Source organism: Diplotaxodon limnothrissa, linkage group LG17, assembly GCF_057381915.1.
Source record: "Diplotaxodon limnothrissa isolate DT_005_m linkage group LG17, D_limnothrissa_male_GT1.1, whole genome shotgun sequence".
Classification (NCBI taxonomy): Eukaryota; Metazoa; Chordata; class Actinopteri; order Cichliformes; family Cichlidae; genus Diplotaxodon; species Diplotaxodon limnothrissa.
Window position 1 is genome coordinate 8,344,288 of NC_140612.1, and position 12,014 is coordinate 8,356,301.

Sequence of the window (12,014 nt, forward strand, 5' to 3'; positions counted from 1 at the left end):
TTCATATAAGGTTATTGTTATTCTCACTGTACTCAATTCACAGTCAAACACAAATGCCCTTGTTTAATTTCAGAGCACAACATGGACACGGCTCTAATCTGTCCAAGACAATACATCTGGCTGCTTCCAAGATCCTGTCCATCTGTGTGACTGCGTGCAAATGAAAAAACCAAAAAGAAGAAGAAGAAAAAAAAACAGTCACCATGGAAACCGTGACATATACACTCAATACTAGGACACCAGCTGGCCAATATCGCATAATAATCACTTCTTCTGGGGTAATGCTTTGGGCAGTAACTGTGAAATGTGGTCGGGTTTTCTGGGTTGCTGGGTGTGCTCTACAACCAAACAATCATTCCCTAAGCAGCTGCAGTATTCTACTACTGCCGTCAGATAAAGCCAACAAAACCTAATACATCAAACCGTTTGGGAGATAAGAATAACATGATGTATGATGATCTATTCCTTAGTAATCTCTTACAGAATCTTTTGGTGGATTCACAACACTTAATATTCCACATAGCTATTTCGTCAAACTATAGCAGATCATACACCAAGTGATCATCATAAAATAAATATAATGCTGCAGAGGAAGAAAGGACTAGAATAAAACCTAATGGCACAAGCAGCAGCATGCTGTTCTCTCCAGAGTCATGCCACAGAATAGTGAGTGCTAAACCTAACTACAAGGACTTGTGTTAACCAAGACCACAGAGTTTGCCATGAGTAGGGTGGAGCTGAATCATCAAACACTTCTACAGCAAAGCAGAGGACTAAAGCCTTAACAGATCTTAAAAATGAAGATGAAACATTACCCTCAAAAAGTCCCAAAGCATAAATGTAAGGAGAGCAAAGGAGACCTTGTTATTAGGGCTTTGCTACTCACCAAGATTGACTTGGAGCACATCATGGAGGTTTGTTTTTGTTACGAGCACCATCAGTGCACCAGCACGTGCATCAACCTCCTATTGTCTGCCATTCTCATCAACCTGCTCTTTCCTCTGATGTATTCCTACCTGAGTGGCTGCAGAAGGCTCACTCGCAACCGCATAAAGCCAGTGAAGCTACAGCATGGAGGTTGGTAAGTGGTGTCTTGATCCCTCTTATTTACTCCCTCATCTCCATCACCAACAGCATCATCCCTCTGCTGGTTTTACAGTTTCTGTTTATTAATAACAAGTTGAGGTGGGAGTTACTAGCAGCCCTATACAAGTAACTCTAAGCTTAGGGGAGAAGCCAGAATCTGACGGTTTGTAGTCTTATTCCTGTTATTGTTTCTTTTTGCTGGGGCTCCCATCGCCCTTATTTGTATTGTTTGTTATTGTTATTTGTAACTAGCTATATTTTCAATATTGTAGGATTTTATATGTTAGGTTAATTTGAGCCATAGAGGTAGGCACATTAACAGTTTTAATCACCAAACTGCTGGGCTTAGGGGTTGCTCTTGGATGGCAGTGATGACAGGAGCTATTGACAGTGGTTTAAGAGAGGGTTATCTACAAAGCTTATCACTGCTCAGGGATAAATAAAAGCCATCTTACTGCATACTGTCATGTTATGACCTTTTGGCCAGATTGTCCACTCAATTTCAGAACAACGAAAGCTCAATTTTAAAGCCAAGCCAGAGAGATTAAACCATCTAGAAAAAAGCCAGCATAACAGTGTACTGTCAGTGTAGACGATGGAAGTCATCCAGAAAAACTTATGAAACATCTGCTGATATCTGGTTGAATTCATTGTGTACATCCACAAAAAGCAGTAAACCTCAGCAGCAGCCCAGATGATCACCAGCCTGTACACTAAGAAAATCGACTGAGCCATTACATTATTAATTAAAGAAGTTGATAGAGTACTTCAACTTTTACTGGAGTATTTTTTTTAACAGTAGTATCTGTACTTCTACTCAAGTACAGAATGTCTGTACTTTTGCCACCTTTGTACAAAATAGAATGAATAAGGCATCATCTGCACTCTACTGGGAACAAAGTGTCCAAATATGAGAGCTTGAGCTCACAATGGGTTCACAGCTGAAGACACATAGGTGAGTGACAGATAAAACAGGAGAATATTGTGATTGTGGACTAAACTCTCCATAGGTAAATGAAATTATGTCCTGTGAACAGGATAAATATTTAAATGAAAGTAAAGCGGAACTTTAGCTAGTCTGTCAGTTAAACCCAGAACACAGAATAAATCAGCAGTTTAAATTTGTATTTTCAGAGGTAGGAATGAGGAAAATACAAGTTCACTACATTTTATTTGACCATACTTAAATAGTAACAATGCAACTAGCCTAACAACAAAGTTCTGGTCAAATAAATAAATTAGTAGTAAATTAGTAAATACTTAAATAAACTGTATATTTGGATAAATGTCCAAACCACTGACACGTCCTGCTAACTAAAAATCCAGGCAGTGTTCTGTTGTCGGGTCCACATGGTAGCATTATACCATAGATGGCTTTTTTCTCCCCAATGCAAACAGAAACAGGATAAGGAAAAAAAAACAAAAAGATCAAATGTGTGTATTTATACACTGAACAAAAATATAAACGGAACACTTTTGTTTTTGCTCCCATTCCCCATGGGATGGACGTAGAGACCTAAAATTCATTCCAGATACACAATATAACCATCCCTCCCAAACAGTGGTCACAAATCAGTCCAAATGTGTGGTAGTGGGCACATCTGCTATATTGAGATAATCCATCCCACCTCACAGGTGTGCCACATCAGGATGCTGATCTGACATGAGTAGTGCACAGGTGTACCTCAGACTGTCCACAACAAAAGGCCACCCTGGAATGTGCAGTTTTTTGCGCTATTGGGGGTCTGGGGACCCAGAACCGGTCAGTATCTGGTGTGACCACCATTTGCCTCATGCAGTGCAACACACCGTCGCATGGAGTCAGATTGTCAATTGTGGCCTGTGGAATGTTGGTCCACTCCACTTCAATGGCTGTGCGAGGTTGTTGGATATTCGTGGGAACTGGTACACGCTGTCGTATACGCCGGTCAAGCACATCCCGAACATGCTCAATGGGTGACATGTCCGGTGAGTATGCTGGCCATGCAAGAACTGGGACATTCTCAGCTGCCATCTGCCCTGAACAATGTGAACCATGATTCATCCGTGAAGCGCACACCTCTCCAACGTGCCAGACGCCATCGAATGTGAGCATTTGCCCACACAAGTCTGTTACGGCGACGAGCTGGAGTCAGGTCAAGACCCCGATGAGGACGACGGGCATGCAGTTGAGCGTCCCTGAGATGGTTTCTGACAGTTTGTGCAGAAATTGTTTGGTTGTGCAAACCAATTGTTCCAGCAGCTGTCTGGGTGGCTGGTCTCAGACGATCTTGGAGGTGAACCTGCTGGATGTGGAGGTCCTGGGCTGGTGTGGTTACACGAGGTCTGCGGTTGTGAGGCCGGTTGGATGTGCTGCCATATTCTCTGAAACGCCTGTGGAGACGGCTTATGGTTGAGAAATGAACATTCAATGCACGGGCGACAGATCTGGTTGACATTCCTGCTGTCAGCATGCCAATTGCACGCTCCCTCATTGCTTGTGGCATCTGTGGCATTTTGCTGTGAGACAAAACTGCACATTCCAGGGTGGCCTTTTGTTGTGGGCAGTCTGAGGTACACCTGTGCACTACTCATGATGTCAGATCAGCATCCTGATGTGGCACACCTGTGAGGTGGGATGGATTATCTCAATATAGCAGATGTGCCCACTACCACACATTTGGACTGATTTGTGACCACTGTTTGGGAGGGATGGTTATATTGTGTATCTGGATTGAATTTTAGGTCTCTACGTCCATCCCATGGGGAATGGGAGCAGTAACAAAGGTGTTGCGTTTATATTTTTGTTCAGTGTATGTGCGCACAACACTGAGTAAAAGGTTGAATTTTCACTTGGTTGTAAGGTGTGGGGCAAAGTGAAGGCCCCAGCAGACAGGAAGACAATGGACTGGGCGGTGATTTCCTACTTTGGAAGGCATCTAAGAAATCCACCCAATTTTTCAAAGAAATTTATGTGTTTGCTTAGTTTGGGCCAAGTTTCTTGTTTAGTGCGCCAGACTGACTTGCACAAGTGTCTGTGTGTTTCCATGTGTAAGCAAATGAGGGTGGAGCACCAGGTGTGATGCCATTACTCTGTCATTATGGCAAATGGAAATCATGTCTTTCAATGGAAAAGAGGCTTGCCCAAATATGCAGGCAATTGGGTCAGGCCAGGCCAAAATGCATACCTGTGAAAGGTGCCATCATTATTAATCACACACACAAAAAACAAAAACTGGAAAGAGCTGCATATAAAAGTCAAAATCGATCACGCTACCTAGACCTTTAACAGTTTTTACTGATAGCACTGGAACAAGACTGAGTTTTAACAAGATCCAACAAAGCCTATGATCTAATCTGGGAGTAAAACAGCAAACTCACAATTCAGATTCAACTTACTTTATTCTCACTCTGAAAACTCACCGTCTTGGCAAAAAGTGTCTTTTAAAAAAAAAAAACCCTGATATGATATTCAACAGTCTGAGTAGCAAAGACGGATATTGCAGCACAATAGCAGATTTAGGCGAGCAAATAATTGGAGGATTTTTTTTCCTTTGCTCACATTAATATTTGTGAACAGACAGTCACTCCAACTAATCACCGAATTGAATCTTTGCCTTGAAGAATACCATAAATACATAATGTGTGTGGAAGGGCTGGGCGATATGGCCTAAAATCCATTTCGCGATATAATTTAAAGCATGTGCGGTAACGATATATATCGCGATATATTCTTTTCTTCTGTATAGCGTATTTTCCACACTATAAGGCACATCTAAAATCCTTTAATTTTCTCAAAAATTCAGAGTGTGCGTATGAATTCTGGTTGTGCTTACTGACCTCAAACTGATTTGGGCGTGCAGAAATCCGTTAAAAAAATGTTTTAGTACTACTTTGGTAAGCCGCACTGCTTGATGGATTGTCAGAGCATTACGGCTGCCATAGTGAGGAGCTTCGCAGAGTAATCTGGGTCCAAAACTCCATTTCAGGTCCCAAAGTCAAACGAACACAGAGTTAAAAACGGTCTAAATTCTTTCATCTTTAATAAAATTATCAGCGTTGCTGCTTTACCAGGTGTAACAATTAAGTTTAACATCCAGGCATCCATGAAAACAGAATTTATTAAATTTAACAGAGTTAGAAGTTAACAGGAAGTTAGCTCGCTAGTTTACACCTAAACATTTCATACCATGTTCTGACAGAGATTTTTGAAACTAATTAAAACGTACAGCTCTGCTACCACTTCCAACATAAATGAAGACAGAAAACTAAACAGCAGTGGCGTTTGCAGGGTTACTGAAGTTGGACTACCTGGTATATAATGTTGTGCTACGTGATTGCTAGCAACACAGCTATGTTAGCATAACATTAGCACAGTGAAGCTGAAGGATGAACGCCAACTTTTTTCCACTCGATAAAAGTTAACGTGAGGGATTCTGGTGGTCAGGGACAAATGCAATCGCATAGCAGGATGCTATGCACGGGCCAAACTTCAGTCAGGAGAACAACTGAGATTATTCATCCACAATACGAAGTTAGTTATTAATATACTGCAACAACATGGGAATAGAACAGCTGCGAGAGAATTCAACATTAATGAATCAATGTTACGGAAGAGGAGGAAGCGCAGTTTTTGGCTTTCCCCATATTTCAAAAGTGCTTCATCTCTTTGCTATGACTGTCGACCTCCATAATTTGCAGATGATAATGGTTGTAGCCGCTGCGATGCGCAGCTTGGTGACATCATCAACATGCACTATCGCGATAGAGCGGTATAGTCAAAATCTCCATCGTTGGCCAAATTTATATCGTTTCTATCGTATATCGTTTCTATCACCCACCCCTAGTGTGTGGGGTGTGTATATAATAATGTGTGGCCTTATAATCACTCTGGGGTTCGTTTGATCCTGTGTTTTTATCTTTCAATTTCTTTTTAAACTTGTTTTTATATGAAAACCCGCTAAGCAGCATAATGAACGAAACAGACAATCCAATAATCAGGTCCACTTTATGCATTAACTGGTGAGGTTTGAAAAGAAAGGTCCTGTTTCACATAACTATAATAGTCCCTATGACTGCAAGCTTACTTTTCAACAGTTTATGTTGTACAAACTAGTATGTTTTAAGCATACTGAACCTTTGCTATTTGAGGTTTGGCTACTGCTTTATACAGAGTCTGAGCAATTGTCCTGATGTGTGGAGGACACTACGAATGAAAGCATGATCGGGGGAGATGGATAAATTCATTAACCAGAGTACACACTGTTGGTTTAGTAAGTGATTGGTGTTGTGTGTGCTATCCACAGCAGTGAGCAGAAACCCTGACTGGTGGTCTGGCAGTCGCAGCAGAAATCCATCTGGCTGGATTAAGGACTGGACCGATCCAACAAAAATGTCACTACACGTGAAACCATGTGTGCTGTGTTTCTGATGGTCAGAGGCAGATGCCAGGATCTGAGTGGCAAGTGGGTGCTAGTAAAATTAGATGACAGGATTGTGGGGACTGTCTATTAAGATACAAAAACTAAAGTCAGAATTCAAAGCGATAGTTGTGTCCGCAACCTCAAAGGGTGGAGCGACAGAGCGGCTGATGGAAAGAAGGCAAAGAAAAGAAAGATTACATGCAGCCGCATCACAAGTGTTCTTATTCGAGTCTCTTACACTCTAGCTGTTTGACACCCTGCACAGGACTAACCTTCCCGAAAAGTCATGAACACAAATATGTTAACACGTACAGGCCAGACTTTGAGTGCGACTTTGGCTTATGTTAATCTTAAATCTGACACAAAGGACAAAATGTGAATCATGCTGTTAGTGTTGCAATAGGCTGCTAGTAAGAAATGCCCAATAAAACAATTTAAAGCTAAATCTTTATCCAGTTGTCTGTTATATATAGACAACGCTGGCTTATCTCTCGAGATAGGTGCCCTTTTTATTTATTTATTTTTGTTGTTTTTTAATGACGTCAGTGTTGCATGGTCTAACAAACAAACGTGCATTGCATGAAAATGGTCAGGTACAAGGATTGAACTGAAAAATGAAACATTTTTAAAGAACTTCAGACAGTCTGGTGACATATTGTTCAAGACTACAATTACAAGAAGGTCTTTGGAATCACAATATAACAAAATGGCAGGTGGCTCAAAACCTTACACAGTGTGTGTGCGTGTGTGTTTGATAATAGTTTCATTTATAAGCAGGAATCATCGCAATAATAACCGAGTTCTTCTGGCAAAGTACAAAACTATGTGAATAACGAGTGAACGCATGTAAAGCTTTTTACCCAATTCCAACATTTTACCCAAATGCAAGTTTTTCATGTCACCTGCATCTATAGCACAATCGAGTTTCTGGTCAATTTGCATTTTGGAATTTTGCCCCTAGTCAAGAGACTGATGTGTGGCCCTCGGATATGCGGCCAACTGTGATGACAGTGTTTGTAACAGTGATGCAGCTTGCCATTCTGATGTAAGGTTTGCCTCGGATGGCGGCAGGCACAGATTCTGCTCTGTATCAAGCCAAGCCAGCCAAAAAGCTGTCGTTTGGAGTCTAAAAAAAAAAACACAGACTAAAGCTGCTGCTGATTGTTTCACTTGAACTTGGAAAGCACAAGTGGTAATGCAAATGAGAGTGAAGTGATGAATAGTCGTCCCCTGCCATGAAATCCTGCTTTAATCCATTTGTGTACTCATTCATCACATGCAACGGCTCACACATCACTTTGGTTTCTGCTAACCTGCGATGAATATCACTGCCACATTACGGCATTTTCAAAATTGCATTAATTGGTCTAATAGAGTTACTAAAATTACAGCCCTTTTCCATACTCTCAGTGTGGAAAACTTCAGCTGCGACATGTTCTGCATGTGAATTTCCACTGCACCTTCACAGCAAGGGATCGAGATAAACGGCAAACAAATGCTTTATCCCGCTGAGAGCCAAGTCATCGACGGCATTACTAACCAGAGAGTAAATTTAACCCTAGGCAATCATAATATGTATATTTTGTTTTTTAGTGCTGGCAATCGGGAACAAAGAAAATTATTCTTCAAACTGGGACTTTTTTTTTTTCAAAAACACAAAAATAAAGAGACTGTTTTGCCATTCCCCAAGTATAGGGTTAGGGATACCACCAATTGTAAATTAGACCTCTGAGGGATAAAAAACTACCTCCACTATTCATAGTTTACACGTGATGTCACATCATTAGACGAACATCCACCCGCATAGCAAGAAAAAAAGTATTTTTGCTGCCTGACAGTTACAGTCAATGTAAAAAGAAAGTACAGTCACTTCAAGCTCGTTTTTTTTGTATCAGAATCTAGAAACAATGTCAGGTCTTAAATTACAGAAATACAACCTCAGATGAAATACAAATTGTGACATATAACACTATGTCATTAATTAATTTAAAAAGTCGAAATGCAGAAGTACTGCATGAAAAACTAAGTACACCCTTACTGCTTCCATAAGAATTAAGAGGATAACCAGCATCCAGGTGCATTTTAATCAAATGGACTTGAGTAACCGATCATCAGCAAGTGTGAGCACCTATATAAAAAGCAGTTTGCTGCTCGTGAGCATTCAGGTGTGTGTTCATACTAGGGCTGCCACGATTACGTCGACTAGTCACGATTACGTCGACTATCAAAATCGTCGACGACTAATTTAATAGTAGACGCGTCGTTTGAAGCTTTGTAAGATCCCAAAAGACGCAGGAATAAGTAGTAGGATTTAGTGTAATAACGGACTGAAACAGAAGATGGCAGCACTGCATGTACAAGGATACCAGCTGCCGTTAAACTCCGAAGAAGAAGAAGCTCAGTTTCCAACAATGGCGGTAGCTAGTTAGTTTTAATGTTACTCTTATTATTCTTTCTGGGTCACAAAATAAACGTTTAACATATTTTCAGATGAGAATGTAGCTGTGTAAACCTCAAAAATCTGCTCAGTTTATCAAGACACCACATATTTTCAAAAGCGCTCCGACGTTTTCGGAGACGTCTGTTACGTCGTTAGCTAACTGGGGTTACAGGCTCACTAGAGCCGGTGAGAACACCGGACTCCCGGCAGATCGTTTTCAAACCCACTGCTGTCTTTTGCTACTCAGGTTAAACATGATATATAAGTCACTTAGATAACTTAAAAATGTTATTGTTTGGCTTTTTTCAGTATTTTATTTGTTCCTGAGTAAATCGGTTTGGCTGAGATTAAAGTTATAGTTTTTACACAGCTGAATAAACGTCAGGCAGACAACTGATTATCAGAAGTGTGAGATGCTCGAGAATATACTCTGGTGTCCTGTTATATTTTAGATGGCAAGGAGCAGACGGCTGAGTTTATTAAACTTCACCGAAACAATCTGCAAACTTCATTAAAATTTAATAAACTATCATCTTGTCTTTATTTTTAGTTTGCACATACCTTAAACACTTCAAGCTGTAAGCCAATGATAGTTATATAAGAGCAGATGCTGCTGGTGCAATAAGCTGTACGTTTTACGTCCAATGGATGATGATCTGATTAGTCGACTAATCGCAAAAATAATCGGTGACTATTCGACTATCAAAATAATCGTTTGTGGCAGCCCTAGTTCATACAACGCCATCAATGATCTTAAAGAATAAATTGTTGCTGCCCATCAATCTGAGAGAGGTCATAAAGTCCACCGTTGTACAGTGAGAAGTATTACGTGTGAAACATTCATCACAGTAAATCCTACCAGGTGCAAATTCACCCCAAGGTCAGACTATACAATGCTCAGAGAAATTCCAGAACACCCAAGTGCTACATCAAAAACAATAAAAACAGGTATGGCTTGTTGGGAGAAAGCCTCTTCAATCTAAAGAGGACTAGATTTTTTTTTATGAACTATTATATATTTTATTTATAACAGGTTTAGTTTTTTCCATTTTAATTAAATAAAAATGCCAGGGAGTTTTTAAATACGATACACCATCGAGCCACCTGACTTAACTGATCACAAAGAGTATAGCACTGCAAACAAACCCTGGCATATCGGGCCAATCATTCTTTGTCCACAGTAACTCAGGTTATCATTGATAGGTCAGTTACACTGGACTTGGTTTATAATTAGATTTAAGTCATATAACCTTTCAAAGTATTGCTGTTCCAGACAACTGACTACCGTGACCCTCACCCTCATGTCCTTCACCTCCCAGACAGCAGCATAATTAACCCACCCAGAACAAAAACAGTCTGTACTTTGGTGCACTTTCATCTTACTAGCTCTGCAACAGCAGGGATGTTTCCCTTGGAAATGTTGGGTGGAGGAATACCAGAGCTGCTTAAAACTATCTTAACAATATCTAAAGTTAAGCTTATAACTCCTCAGGAGCCTGCACACTATTGTCACATAATAACAACATTTAAATTTTAAAATAAAATCTGTAATTTCCACTTCCTGTCATATGAAGTAAACCCAGCAAGTGCTCCAGCTCAGTCGAGCATTTCGTTTACGTTGCATAGCACGTCACCAGCTGCTCATATCTCCTTCTTGTGTGCCTTCATTTTCTGGTTGTCTTTTCTTTTTGCCATCAAATTACAGCTGTGGATCTGTCTATGGACCTTGTCAAATCATCAGTAGAATAACACTTAGTATTATGTTGTTGCTGTTTTACATTCCCAGAGATAACTTTATAACCATCAATTTAACTTCCAATCATGCTACAGCCACACTGAGGAAAACAGTGGTTGGAGACCATGGCATGACCAAAACTTAAGCAAGTGTGCAATGATGTAATTGCTGCAAGACAGTGACTTAACTGCAAAATAACATAGGCACTTGGCAACTTTTTATTTATATATGATTATAACCAGAATACAACCCATTCAGTTGAGTGACCTATTGCAAAGAGATGAGTCACAGACGAAGGAAAGACGAAGGACTGGTTGTACGAAAAGCAGTAACAGACAAGAAGCACCCAGAGTGCAAACCTCAGCCAAAACAGCTCACTTTCTGGGAATCATTTTCTTTTAAGAGAATAGCATTATTTTTTTTATACATTTGTTTTCTTTGTTCTTTTCATATAAACCATAACAAAAATTGTAATGCAATAAAAACAAGCACAAAGTGCAGGCTTTTATTTTGTAGGAGTAGTTCATAGAGAAGAGCGTGGATATTGATTACTATATAATCTATTAAAAAAAATAATAACCAGCCGGTTCCTTCGCTTTTTTCTCGACAACACTTTCTTTAAAAGGCATAACTAGGGCTGCTCAATTAATCGAATTTTAATCTAAATTACAATCTGGGCTTTCAACGATCATTAAAAATGACTGAGCCGATTATTAGCACCTCCCTCGTACTTTACTCTCGTGTTGCTCCGTGTGGCAAATCGAGCGCTCCTCTCCGCGTTTCGAACACTTGTTACAACAATTAAGAGGACCCGAGGGAAGCTCGGAAAGCTAAGCAGAAGTTATTTGGAGAGGAGAGTGACTGCCGTTGGTTGAAAAGAGAGGTAAAAAAAACTTCAGTGGTGTGGAAACATTATGGGTTCGCGGAGTCAGACGTGGATCAATAGTGTGTAAACTTTGCTACAGTGTCATAGCTGCACCACAGAGCAACACTGCAAAGTTCACTAAACATAGAGGTTTACATTTTTCATTTATTTCTTATATTGCAAAAATTTGCACTGTTATCAGTATTTGCACACTATTTTATATTATTTTTGACAATCTTTAAAGTCATTATTCAAAACATTGTTATTGTTAAATAAATAATAAAAATCTCAATTGCAGTGAAAATAATCGTGATTATCATTTTTGCCATAGTCGAGCAGCCCTAGGCATAACACATTTTGGGGTCAACTTGAAAGAAAAGGCAGACCCTAAATGTTAAAGTGAGATCAGAGAATATGACATTTAAGTTTGATGTTATTTGACCTTGAAGCAGTCATATTTGGATCCCCTCCATTCTCCACATGCCC

At 40.0% G+C, this 12,014-nt stretch overlaps 1 protein-coding gene across 1 annotated transcript in view; it reads right to left on the minus strand.

Annotated features, from left to right (window-relative positions):
* The window catches only part of znhit6 (zinc finger HIT-type containing 6), a 45,715-nt gene that overhangs the window by 17,087 nt on the left and 16,614 nt on the right, over window positions 1–12,014 (minus strand). The gene's annotated exons all lie outside the window — the stretch shown is intronic.